General features: G+C 45.0%; 1 long non-coding RNA gene across 2 annotated transcripts in view; it reads right to left on the reverse strand.

Moving 5' to 3' along the window:
- The window catches only part of LOC137217799 (uncharacterized), a 57,958-nt gene that overhangs the window by 17,270 nt on the left and 28,288 nt on the right, over positions 1–12,400 (reverse strand). For both annotated transcript variants that reach the window (XR_010940255.1, XR_010940256.1), the window contains 2 exons: positions 12,338–12,387; positions 12,025–12,122 (listed from right to left, as the gene is read on the reverse strand). This is a non-coding gene — a long non-coding RNA (uncharacterized lncRNA). The remainder of the gene's footprint in view (positions 1–12,024; positions 12,123–12,337; positions 12,388–12,400) is intronic.

Below are 12,400 nucleotides of genomic sequence, written 5' to 3' on the forward strand. Positions count from 1 at the left end.
TCAAGGCGACCGATCTGAGCCTTCGGAAGGAAACGCGCTCCTACGATGTGTGTCCTTCCTGGATGTCAGGTTACAGCTTTACGGACCTGGTCCCTGCCTTTGTCCACGTAAATGACCAAGGGGACACGCCTGCAGCCAGGCCTTGGAGCTTGGCTGTCACGAAAGTCCAAAGACGTTTCACGAGAGCAAAACCACAGTCACATTCTATGAAAGGTTGATTTCTTTTTTTTTTTTTTACTGCATGGATACAGATACTGTTACTTCAATGGTCTTCCTACTTCCCCTTACATCTGCAAAAGTGAAAATGAAGGCAGGTTGTGGTTTCTGAGTTTACACTTCACGGGACGTTTTGAACAATCTAATCCAGGACATGAAGATAGTCTTAGGCTCTTTGCCTCTTTAAAAATACGATTTCCTCATCCTCCTACACTGTTGGCGGGAATGCGAACCGGTGCAGCCACTATGAGAACAGTATGGAGGTTCCTTAACAAAATCAGTATAGAGCTACCATATGATCCAGCAATCCCACTCCTGGGCATATGTCCAGACAAAAGTATAATTCAAAAAGATCCGTGCACCCCAATGCTCACAGCAGCACTATTCACAATAGCCAAGACACAGAAGCCACCTAAGTGTCCAACAACAGAGGAATGGATAAAGAAGATGCGGTGCATATATACAGTGGAATACTACTTAGCCATAAAAAAGAATGAAACAATGCCATTTGCAGCAACATGGATGGACCCAGAGACGATCATACTAAGTGAAGTAAGTCAGACAGAGAAAGACAAATACCATGTGATGTCACTTACATGTGGAATCTAAAATATGACACAAATGAGCTTACCTATGAAACAGATACAGACTTACAGACATAGAGAACAGACTTGTGGTAGCCAAGGGGAAGGGGTGGGGGGGAGGGAAGGATTGGGAGTTTGGGATTCGCAGATGCAAACTACTAGGTACAGGATGGATAAACAACAAGGACCTACTGTAGAGCACAGGGAACTATATTCAGTATCCTGTGATAAACCACAATGGAAAAGGATATGAAAAAGAATGTATATATATGGGTAACTGAGTCCCCTTGCTGGACAGCAGAAACTAACACAACATTGTAAGTCGACTCTACTTTAATAAAAAAAGTAATTTTTCAAAACATGCATTGTTTAATTTGCGTGTCCTAGCATCCGTGTTTGGTAGACTCCTCCCTGAGGTGAGATGGCTGGATTTGTCAGGGTCACACTGCTCTGTCTTTTCTCAGGACCACGTTGCACTTGAAGGGAAAGTAGATGTGCACGTGCATTGGTTACAGGACAGTATGAGAACGTTCCCCGCTGAATGCAGTAAGAGGACGCACTGCATGGATGGAAGCCAACACCAGGGCAGTCGGGTGCGTGGAGAACGTTGTGGGCTGGAGTCACTGCCTGCGTCTCTGCAGCTCGGACACCTGACCTTTCCCTTGATGAGCTGCTAGGAGACTGATTTCTCAGATTCTGTCAACATCCAAACCGTGAGTGGGTGGAATCTCCAGCTGTTCTTTTCTTGCCTGTGGCAATTGTGCCACGACCTTCCTGGGTGTACATGTCCTGAAGTCTCGTCCCAGATTACAACCCCTGAATAGTAACCTTGACAAGCACTAGAGAGAAGGGTTCCAGTGGAAGAGGTATACAAGCAGGGTCAGACCAAAAAAAAAAAAAAACCGGATAAATGGATAAAGAAGATGTGGTACATATATACAATGGTATACTACTCAGCCATAAAAAAGAATGAAACAATGCCATTTGCAGCAACATGGACAGACCTGGAGATGATCATATGAGTGAAGTAAGTCAAAGACAAATACCATATGATGTTGCTTATATGTGGAATCTAAGAAAATGAAACAAATGAATTCATTTACAAAACAGAAATAGACTGACAGACAGAAAAAAAAAAAAAAAACTTACGGTTACCAAAGGGGAAAGGGAGGGATAAATTAGGAGTTTGGGATTAACATATACATACGACTACATATAAAATAGATAAATAACAAGGACCTACTGTATAACACAGGGAACTCTATTCAGTATCTTTTAATAACCTAAAATCGAAAAGAATCTGAAAATATATATATATGTGAAACTGAATCACTTTGCTGTACACCTGAAACACTGCAAATCAACTGTACTTCAGTTAAAAACAAGAAAACAATGACACACCACAGTGATCTCTTTCTGCAGAAGGTCCATTAATCTACACGTTGAAATCCCTCCTGGCCACGTCACAAAGGATGCCCTGTTCCAGCAGAGCTCCTCTCCCTCGAAAGCATGAAGTGGTGTCCTCTGCTCTCGGTCTGGAAAGCGTCCTTGAGGTCTCCTCCCGAGAACGGTCACTGGGGGAACGCATCTTTAATTGCTACCAAAAAACCCCCAAAAACAAAAAAAGCATTTGGCCACACAGGATGTGAAAGATAAAGTTTAATTTGCTGATGATTGCATGTGGGCTCCGAAGACGGATGATTTATCTCTGACACTTGGCGGCAAACTTGAGGACGCTGAGCCTCTTGTTTACATGCTTTGGAGTTTGTGCAACTGTACGGTACGGAGAGGCTCTGGAGGGATGTTTAGCTTTCTTTCTGAGCTTATGATTACCATGGACGTGGAAGCATGAGGCTCAGAGGAATGTGAAGGGGTCATTTAGAGAAAGCAATTCCAGACTTGTTCCAAGGATGGCAATCCTGGAGCAGCTGTGATTTGGGGGTGCTTCTCACACTCTTTGTGACACCTACGAACTCCCCTTGGGAGGCTTCAGTACAAAATGTGTCGGAAAGGCTGTCAAACATCTAAAGCTTATACTCTCTCCAGAACCCAGGTTGTCAACAAAGCTAGGCGTATTACTTTCCTGTGGCTGCCATAACGAAATACCATAAATTGGGTTGGCAAGACAGTGAGAAGTTACTCTCTTCCAGCTCTGGAGGTCAGAAGTCTGAGACCAAGGTGTCAGCAGGCTTGGTTTCTCCTAGAGGCTCCTGGGGAGAATCTGCTCCACCCACCATCCCTCACCAGCTGACGGCGGCTGTCGGTAACGCTTGGTGTTCTTCGGTTTGTAGACACATCACTCCCATCTCTGTTTCCAGAGTTACACCCCATTCTCTGAGCCTTCCTCGTTTTTAAGGACACCCTCATGGGATTTCGAGTTCGGCCTGCTGCAGGATGACCTCATCGTAATTAGTTACACCTGCAAAGACCCTCTTTCCAAAGACAATCACATTCAGAGATTCAACAGGAACATAAATTCGGGGAGAAGCTGGTCACCCTATTCAAGGCTCCTTCTCTTTCCTTAAACAGATGATGGGGGCCTCGAGTTTCTCCTTTTCATCCTTCCACAGAAAAATAAATGTTTCTTTTGCATTGGAAAACCTGTGTGCCAAACCCCAGCCCAGAGGGACCGGAGGGGACCGTTACTTCTCAACTATAGGTTTCAAGGAAAGCCTCTCCCCAAATATTTTATTGCATTTCCAAATGAGATCCGTGCAAACATCACAACGGTGTTGACGGGTCTTGGGTCTCGGCCTATGCACACATTCACTCTGAAAGAAGTTTAAAAGACTCTTCCCCCATACAGAGAAAAGGTCGGCTTAAGTGCAACCATCTTTGCATTATTCATATTCATACCTTGTCAGTTTTCACTAACCCTGCAAGTTAAGAATATCCAAAGAGCGATTTATGTCTCTGGGTTTTATAGCTGTTTCCCTTCTCCCTGGCGCCAGCGTGGCCCCAAGACAAGCTCCACGTCAAACAGTTTAAATCCTTCCATGTTTATTGACTGCAGTGAAAGGAGATCTCTGGACGGGCAACATATCTACAGAAACTACCGATTAACAACGGCTGAGTGATATTGCCATATATATATACACACGCACACACCACATCTTCTTTTCCCACTCATCTACTGATGGACACTTAGGTTGCTTCTCAGCCGTAAAAAAGAATAAAATATTGCCATTTGCAGTAACATGGATGGACCTAGAGATGATCAGACTGAGTGAAGTCAGTCAGACAAAGACAACTATCCTAGGGTATCACTTGTATGTGGAATCTAAAAAAATAATACACATGAATTTATTTACAAAACGGAAACAGACTCACAGACGCAGAAAGTAAACTTATGGGTACCAAAGGGGAAAGGGAGGGGAAGCATCAACTAGGAGTTTGGGGTTAGCAGATACAAACTCCTATGTACAAAACAGATATACAACAGGGATTTACTGTAGAGCACAAGAAACTCTGTTCAGTATCTTGTTGTCGCCTATAATGGAAAAGAATATCTATCCATCTATCTATAACTGAATATATATATATAACTGAATCACTTTGTTGTACACCTGAAACTATTCCAATATTATAAATCAACCATCGTTCAGTAAAAATAATATAAAAACGGCAATGAACTGGCATTTATCAATGGTCAATAGGTTATTGACAACATAGCTTGTGCACAGGCTTATGAGCTAGCTGTGCTGATCACGTTGCAGCACCTGCCTTTTAAGTGACCTCATTCCACCCAGACAAGGGAAGAGGAGGGGGTGTAGGGAAGAGAGACGGGAAAACAGGTTGGAGAGACAGATGGGTCCAAAAAATGCATGGCCAGGTACTGTATGTGAAGGAGTGTGAATGTCGTCCTCAATGTGACGGGAAGTCAGCGGACAGTTTTAGGTAAGGAAGATGGTGGAAGGTTTACGCTTCTGAACATCCTTTGGCTGGGGCGCAGAAAAGACTACGTGGGGTGACAGTGTATGCAGACGCTCAGCCGTGGGGCTATCGCAGGTGTGCAGGTAAGAGAGGGGGATGGATTTAAGGAGTAGCTCTCTTAGAGATGAAGGAAAGACGACCGGTTCGGGATAGGCTCTGGAGGCAGAAACACCATCCTATGAACTGGATGCTGTTCTAGGGGACGTGGAGGGGAGGAGAGATGTCAGGAACGGACCATGGGTTTTGCTCTTGGCCGTGGAACCAAGACTGACGGAGGAGGTATCACGGGAAGTGACCGAGAGCTCCCTTGCCGACATAACTTTTGAGATTTGTAGTGGATAATCCCAACGTGAAGAGGAAGGGGGGTATCCTAGGAGGTTCTTGGCTTCCGTGACAAATATATGAAGATCAAAGCGGCGTCAGTTATGCTCAGGAACGAGAATGGATTCTAAATTCTGAGTCGCACGAGGAGCATACGCCTGAATTAGAAAACGCTGAAAATCCAGTGCTACTGTTCCCTTGATATTCACGGATGGCCCTTCCGAGAGATTTCATTTTGCACACGCGTGTTTGCAAAGGCCTCTTTGGAGCCACACTCTTCTTTGCCCCCCATACAAATACTTCTCTGTGTGTCAAGCCCTCGTCTTTGCTGGAAGGGTCGCTGTCTCTCTGCCTCTGGGTTTTGGAAGCAGTAGCTCCCTATTGTTTCTGGAGAAGCCCCTGACCCGCACGGAACGGAAATCAAACCATCTACTGACGTCTTGGGTAGCAAGGCTGTGAGGACAGGCTGCATATTCAGATCGAGATATTCAAGGACCTGACTGTCTTCTCCCTTTTTTCTTATCTGTGGGAAGCTAGGGTGCAGCTGCCGTGGCTGAAATTGGGGGAAATGTAGGCACTGCAGAATCTCTTTATGTTTCAGAAACTACGACAGTAGATGTCAAAAACACGTATCCCCCGTGACTCACTCGCCCGCGTTTCCTAGGAATTTCACGGCTTTGTATTAGACAAACATTCACTGAGCGGCTGAAATAGGACCAGTACTGCATGTGGCTTTATCCACACGAGGTAAATAGGCTTCATTCTTATCTTGAAGAAGAGGTTTCCCCATGTAGTCTGGAGGAAAGAAATCCTTTCAGCTCAGGGCACTCTGTTAAAAAAAAAAAAAAAGGCACATACAGTGCACTGCAAGGGGACAGGGAGAACCCGTATAAAAAGGACTACGGAGAAATGAAAACCAGAAATGCTCACTGGCTTTCTCCGTGTCACTTGGCAACACTTCTTTCCATCCGAGAGAGTGGAAGATGAAGCAGAAAGTACACAAATGATCCAACAGATGCTCAGACCCTTACACACAAATGCCTGTTAAATGGCTCATAACCTCCTTGGGCCAGCCCTGCCCCATGCCATCCGCCATGATGTTCTGCTATCTTGGCAACACCGATACGCACTGAGATTCCTCATGGAAAATGTGAGTTTATAAAACGCAGAGTGTCATCAAATTCAAGCAGTGACCTCTGTTAGGAAAGGTCTTGCCCCCGGAGACTGATATATGAATACTCATCAATATTAATGGATTGATGAGTGACCATCTTCTGAAACACTGGGGCCAATTCTTCCTCAGAACTGGACTGGCTACCAAAAGGTCTTGTAGGATGAGAGAATCTAGCTCATTATCCCGAAATCTAGTTAGTGTTCAAGAAAAAGCCCAAATGGTATGCCTCACACTTTGTTTAAAAATTTCACTCCGGTCCTGAATCTTCACTGCCAAGTTTTAAGTATGAAATGCCATAAAGAGATGTTAAATGTTGGCTGCCTCACAGGAGAGGTGAGACATCTGTGGTGATTCATCCAGTGGTCTAGCTTACTACAGAACTGCTTACAAGGATAACATTACATCAGCTCTAATTAGGCATTTATCAAGGGTAAATAGGCCTCCTTAGGGTATCCAGACAATGAGGCAGTCCCTGTATGCCTGCTGCGTGGAATTCTGGCTGATACGATGCCTGGGAGACCCCACCAGACACAGTGTCTGCCGCGGTTTGAAATATTTGTCATGGCGAAGCTAGCTTCTCATAAATAGAGACAGTCCTAAGGCATAGCTTCAGAGACTGTCGCAATATTTGCGTTCTCTTATATATTGCTTAAAGATTCTTGGGCATGTGCGCCTTTTGTCTGAACTGACTATTTCTGGCATCTTCTGCAAAAACAGGTTATCTGGTCGTTTTTATTACTTTATACACAATTACACACCGTCCGCCTTCCAAAGTGAAAAGAACTTCTGGGTAAAGCGTAATAAGCCTGGGATGCCAGGGACTGTTACAACAGCTGCTTCATGAAACAAAATGAGGCCACATCCTTCTCCACATTTAGGTCGTGGCACCAGATTGTGAGGCTGGAAGTTTTGTTTCTGATGCAGAGGAAAGAAGTGAGGAATTCACTTTCGTCCCAGGGTGGTTGCCTTTGTCATTTTAAAATTAAACTGAGTTTGAACCTGCCCTGCAATGTTTTTTCTTATTTTATTTTTTAATTGAGTAGAGTCGATTTACAATGTTGTGTTAGTTTCAGGTGTACAGCAAAGTGATTCATTTATATATATATATATATATATATAAAATATATATATTCTTATATATAATATATATTCTTACATATAATATATATTCCTATATATAACATATATCTACTCTTTTTCATACTCTCTTCCATTATAGGTTATTACAAATATTGAATATAGTTCCCTGTGCTATAGTAGGTCCTTGTTGTTTATTTTATGTATAGTGGTTTGTATCTGCTTAATCCCATACTGCTAATTTATCTGTCCCCCCACTTGCCCCTTTGGTAACTCTAAGTCTGTTTTCCATGTCTGTGAGTCTGCTTCTGTTTTGTAAGTAAGTTGCTTTGTATTACTTTTTTAGATTCCACACATAAGTGATATCATATGATACTTGTCTTTCTCTGACTCACTTCACTTAGTATGATCATCTCTAGGTCCACCCATGTTGCTGCAAATGGCATGATTTCACTCTTTTTTATGGCTGAGAAGCAACCTAAGTGTCCATCCATGTATGAATGGATAAAGAAGATGTGGTCTATAGATACAGTGGAATATTACTCCTCCGTAACAAAGCATGAAATAATGCCCTGCATTCTTTAAATGAACTGGGAACACAGATTTTCTAGAGAGGAATGTAAGGGAGAAAGAAACACCCTGCAGACCTCATAGCTGCAGGGCTGCCAGCAGCCAGTTCCTTCAAATGCCTTGACCGTAACAGGGTGACCGGATGGGTGTCTTCTCCTCAGCAGTGGGGAGCTCAGAACACATGGAAACGTTCTGGAGTTACTGGAATTTTTATGTGGCATCACAGCTGTCTGAAAGCTGTATGCCTGGCCAACTGGCTACGTTCCCTCTTTTACTTTTTCAGATCCTTCCCTTCATTTGTATTTGGACGTTGCAAATGATGTTTCAGAATGACTTTAGAATACTGTTACAGCGCCCATATGTTCCAGCAAAAGTTCCATCCTTCATTCGGCCCAGTGCTGAATGCATCCTAAGATGTACACACACACACACACACACACACACACACACACACACACACACACACACACACACACACACACACACACACACACACAGACATTATGACGGTTAATTTTAAGTGTCTTGACTGAGCCACAAAGGGCCCAGATATTTGGTGAGACATGATTCTGGGTGTGTCTGGGAGGGCGTTTCTTGATGAGATTAACATTTTTTAAAAACTGAAGTACCTTTGATTTACCACGTTGTGTTAGTTTTAGGTGTAAAGCGAAGTGATCCAGTTACACATATATATATATATGTTCTTTTTCAGATTCTTTTCCATTATGGTTTATTACAAGATACTGAATATAGTTCCCCAGGCTATATACAGTAGGACCTTGTTGGATGAGGTGAACATTTGAATCAGGAGACAGAATAAAGCAGGCTGCCCTTCACCATGTGGGTGGGCCTCATCCAGTCGACTGAAGGCCTGAGCAGAACAAAAGGATCTACTCTCCCACAGAAAGGAAGGAACTTCTCTCTGTCTAACTGTCTTCAAACAGGGACATCTGTCTTCCGCATTCAGACCCAGAGTGGAGTTGACACTATCAACCCTTCTGAGCCTGCACCTTGCTGACTATAGATCTTGTGGCTTCTCAGTTTCCATAACTGCAGGAGCCTCTTCCCTACAGCAAATCTCCTTATATATACATCACTAGGGTCTGCATGTTTCTGTTCTCCAAACTCCGTATGTTGGAGCCCTAACCCCCAAGGTGATGGTATGAAGAGGTGATGAGGTTAGGAGAGCGGTGCCCCCGTGGATGGGGTTAGTGTCCTTATAAGAGACCCCAGAGAGCTCTCTCACACCTTCCTCCGTGTGAGGACACAGCAAGAAGATGTCCGTCTACGAACCAGGAATCAGGCTCTCAGTGGACACCAGATCTGCCAGCAGATCTTGAAATCCCACCCTCCAGAACTGGAAGAATAAATGTCTGTTGTTTCTAAACCACCCGGTCTGTGGCACTTTGTTCTAACAGCCCAAATGGGCTACACATATATGTATCAAATATGCAATATTAATATTATATATAATATTATTTTATGTATGTTAATATATATACTTATATATAGACATATATAACACATGTTATATATATTACATATATATGCCTTATATATTATCACATATAATATGTCCATCTTAAATCTAATATTGAATATAATATATGTTCTCTGGGGAATATACATATATATTCACAAATTCACACACATAGATCTATATGTGTATACAGATGCAAACATATATTCATTTCCATTTCCAGCTGATATATTACAACCTAAAAGCAGGGGCAGGCTAAGACCCCACGTGGAAGGCTGGAGTCGTGAACAACGGCAGACAGGCATCTACCAGCCGGTAATTTCTTCTCCCTCCCTCTGTTTGAGGGTCAGTTCCTTCTGTCCACTGGGAAGAGGGTGCCTAAGATGGAGCAGTCAGCCTGGCTCATACCCAGAAGCGGTAACCCCGCCTTGCGCTGTCTCTCCCTGCTTCCCTGCCCCGGCCCCTGTTCCCTCTCTGCCACTTGCTTGGACCAGTGCAGCCTCATTGCTTTCTCCCTGCTTTCTGGGGGATCCCACCTAAGACATGGACCCTTGAGCTCACTGAGGCACCGGCATCCACAGTTCATCACTGAGCTGCACTTCTCATGCCTTGGTATTTCTTGAAAATGCTCAGTGGTAATTGGCGGAGGGCAGGCACGGTGCTGGGGCAGGACTGATAAAAATGAGAAGCTGCACCCCCTACCTTCACATCGCTCAGAGACCACAGGGCAAACGGGGGATGAGTAGGGAAGTGAGACCAGGGCTATCATGAAATGACAGACAGTGCAAAGAGACCATCTAGGGAGTGTGCCTGGCTCTGTTGCGGGGATGCTGGGGAAGTAGTAGGGAGGGAGGGGGTGACTCTCTGGGGCTGATTCCAAAAGCAGAGGCATGTGTGTCTCAGGGGGAGATGTTAGGGGAGCATTTCTCAGGGCAGAAAGCCGCAGAGGGATGCTGTAAATGAGATTCAGGGCAGGGTAACATCCACGGTGCAGATGTGGCAATGGGTACTGCAGTGCAGGGGAGACACACATAGCTGCTGATATGGGGCCACGGACAGAGACAGAGGTGACACAGGGCGCCGGGGACTTGCAGGCTTCCTGGGCAACTCTCTCAGTAAGGGACTGATCTTTGGGAACTGAACAAGCTTCTAAGGCACCCTGTATCAGGGTCTTCCCCAAGTCATCTATTCGAACACCCTTAGTCTCCTCAAGAGACAGGCAAGGAGACTCGGGGTGGCAGGACGTAGCGATGGGAAGCAGACGCATTGAGTTCAGGCTCCAAACAGCCCAGTCGGGGGCCAAGCAGCAAAGACGGCGGAGCAAAGACCCCGAGGTCACCTCGCCTCATGGACACACCAAAATCACAACCCTGCAGAACAGCCATGGATGAAAAAGACTGGAACCTTCCAGAAAAGATCCTCTACAAACTAAAGACAAAACAGCCAAGTCTGCTTGTTTTCTGCCCTGAATCTGAAAGGGTTCCAGGAGCTTCCTCCCTCCGGGATCAATCGTATGGACCTAGTTTGGGTTGGGTCACCACCTCTTGATCAATAAGCCCCGCAAATGATGGTGACAGCAGAAGACGGTTGTAGAGAAGCTACCTGTGAATCAAAAAGATCCTTTCAACGATGGGGAATTAACCAGGGGGTGGGAAGCCACACAGGACTGGCTAAAACTAGTTTATTGCGCCTAAAACGAACTTATTTTTTGTGTGAACTGTTGGCGATCTTCAAAAGAAGATATGCAGTGATGTGAAGGTAACGAATAGACAAAGGAATGAACAAAACAAGCATGGATCCACCAGCCGCTTCAAACATCGGGAACACTTCCGAATCGTTATTACTCTCTGGGATCCCCTTTCCTTTCAATGCTCCTCGAGAAACACTCCCCCCAGAGTTAAGTATTTTCCCAAATTTTATGCGCAATAAGAAGATAGTAATGACTTTGCCGAAGGTCTCTGTATTTCTCAACAACATATTAGCATTCCACTCTGCTTGCTTTATTCATTGATAGCACACTGTCTGGTCTCCTGTACTCTTTTCTCTCAACTGTGCATTTCTAAAATGCATGAGGACGTTGCCTATGTATTCAGTCAACTTGCTTCACTTTTGTACAATATTCCAGTGTCGATCACTTCACACTCTATATATCGGCTCTCCTGCCAGCAGACACGTGGGTCGCCTGCAGGTTGCGGTAGGAGAGGCGTTACTCCTGAGAGCGAGCTTATACACGGACACACATGCAAGACATTCTCTAGAGTTTCTACCAATGAGGGGAACTTCTGAGTCACCCTCAGCTTTTCAAGATGGCGCTAAATGGACTTCCAAAGCGACTGTACCAACGTACAGTCCCGGCAGCAAGGGATGAGTCTTGTCACTGCTTGCGTACGCATCAACAGAGGGTTTTATCCATGGGCAGAGGCTACTAACTGATCCCAAACCAAATTATCCCTCTTCTCAGCTTGGCATCGCCTCCCAGCTGGTCTCAGCGTTTGATGTGTCTGTGTGGTTGAGTTCTGGCTAAAGGAATGTGAGTAGAAGGATGTGCACCATGGAAACCTCCCATGGGTAAGCGTGTACGTGTTTTCTCTCTTCCAGCCGTGCGGCACTGAAGCGACGGCAACAAAAAACACCAACAGCAACCAACCAACAAATGAAAACTGGGGTACCTTGGGAGGCAGGTGTTGATGATGGCAGAGGACCACTTTGGCCAGGAACCTGGATCTCTCACTCATCGCCGGGAAGGAATCGCCTCAAGTAGGAACACCTGCAAAGGACGAGTCCTTTAAAATAAACAAACTGTGGCTGCGTTAAGTCTACGAAATTCTCCGGGGTCTTTGTCAAGGCAGTTCGCGTTACTCTCAGCAACACAGCCCCCGACGTCTCAACGGGATCAGCCTCCCGCATCTCCAGTGACAGCGCAGCCAGCGTGAGTTTCTCATTTTCAAACACGATTGGTTGACTTTTCAGCTGTTTACTCACCTGCGTGATTCCGCTTCCGGGAAGCTCGAATCTTCTTGTCTTTCGCTCACCTAGAGAATGTAA

The sequence above is a fragment of the Pseudorca crassidens genome, chromosome Y (assembly GCF_039906515.1).
Source record: "Pseudorca crassidens isolate mPseCra1 chromosome Y, mPseCra1.hap1, whole genome shotgun sequence".
In the NCBI taxonomy this organism is placed as follows: domain Eukaryota; kingdom Metazoa; phylum Chordata; class Mammalia; order Artiodactyla; family Delphinidae; genus Pseudorca; species Pseudorca crassidens.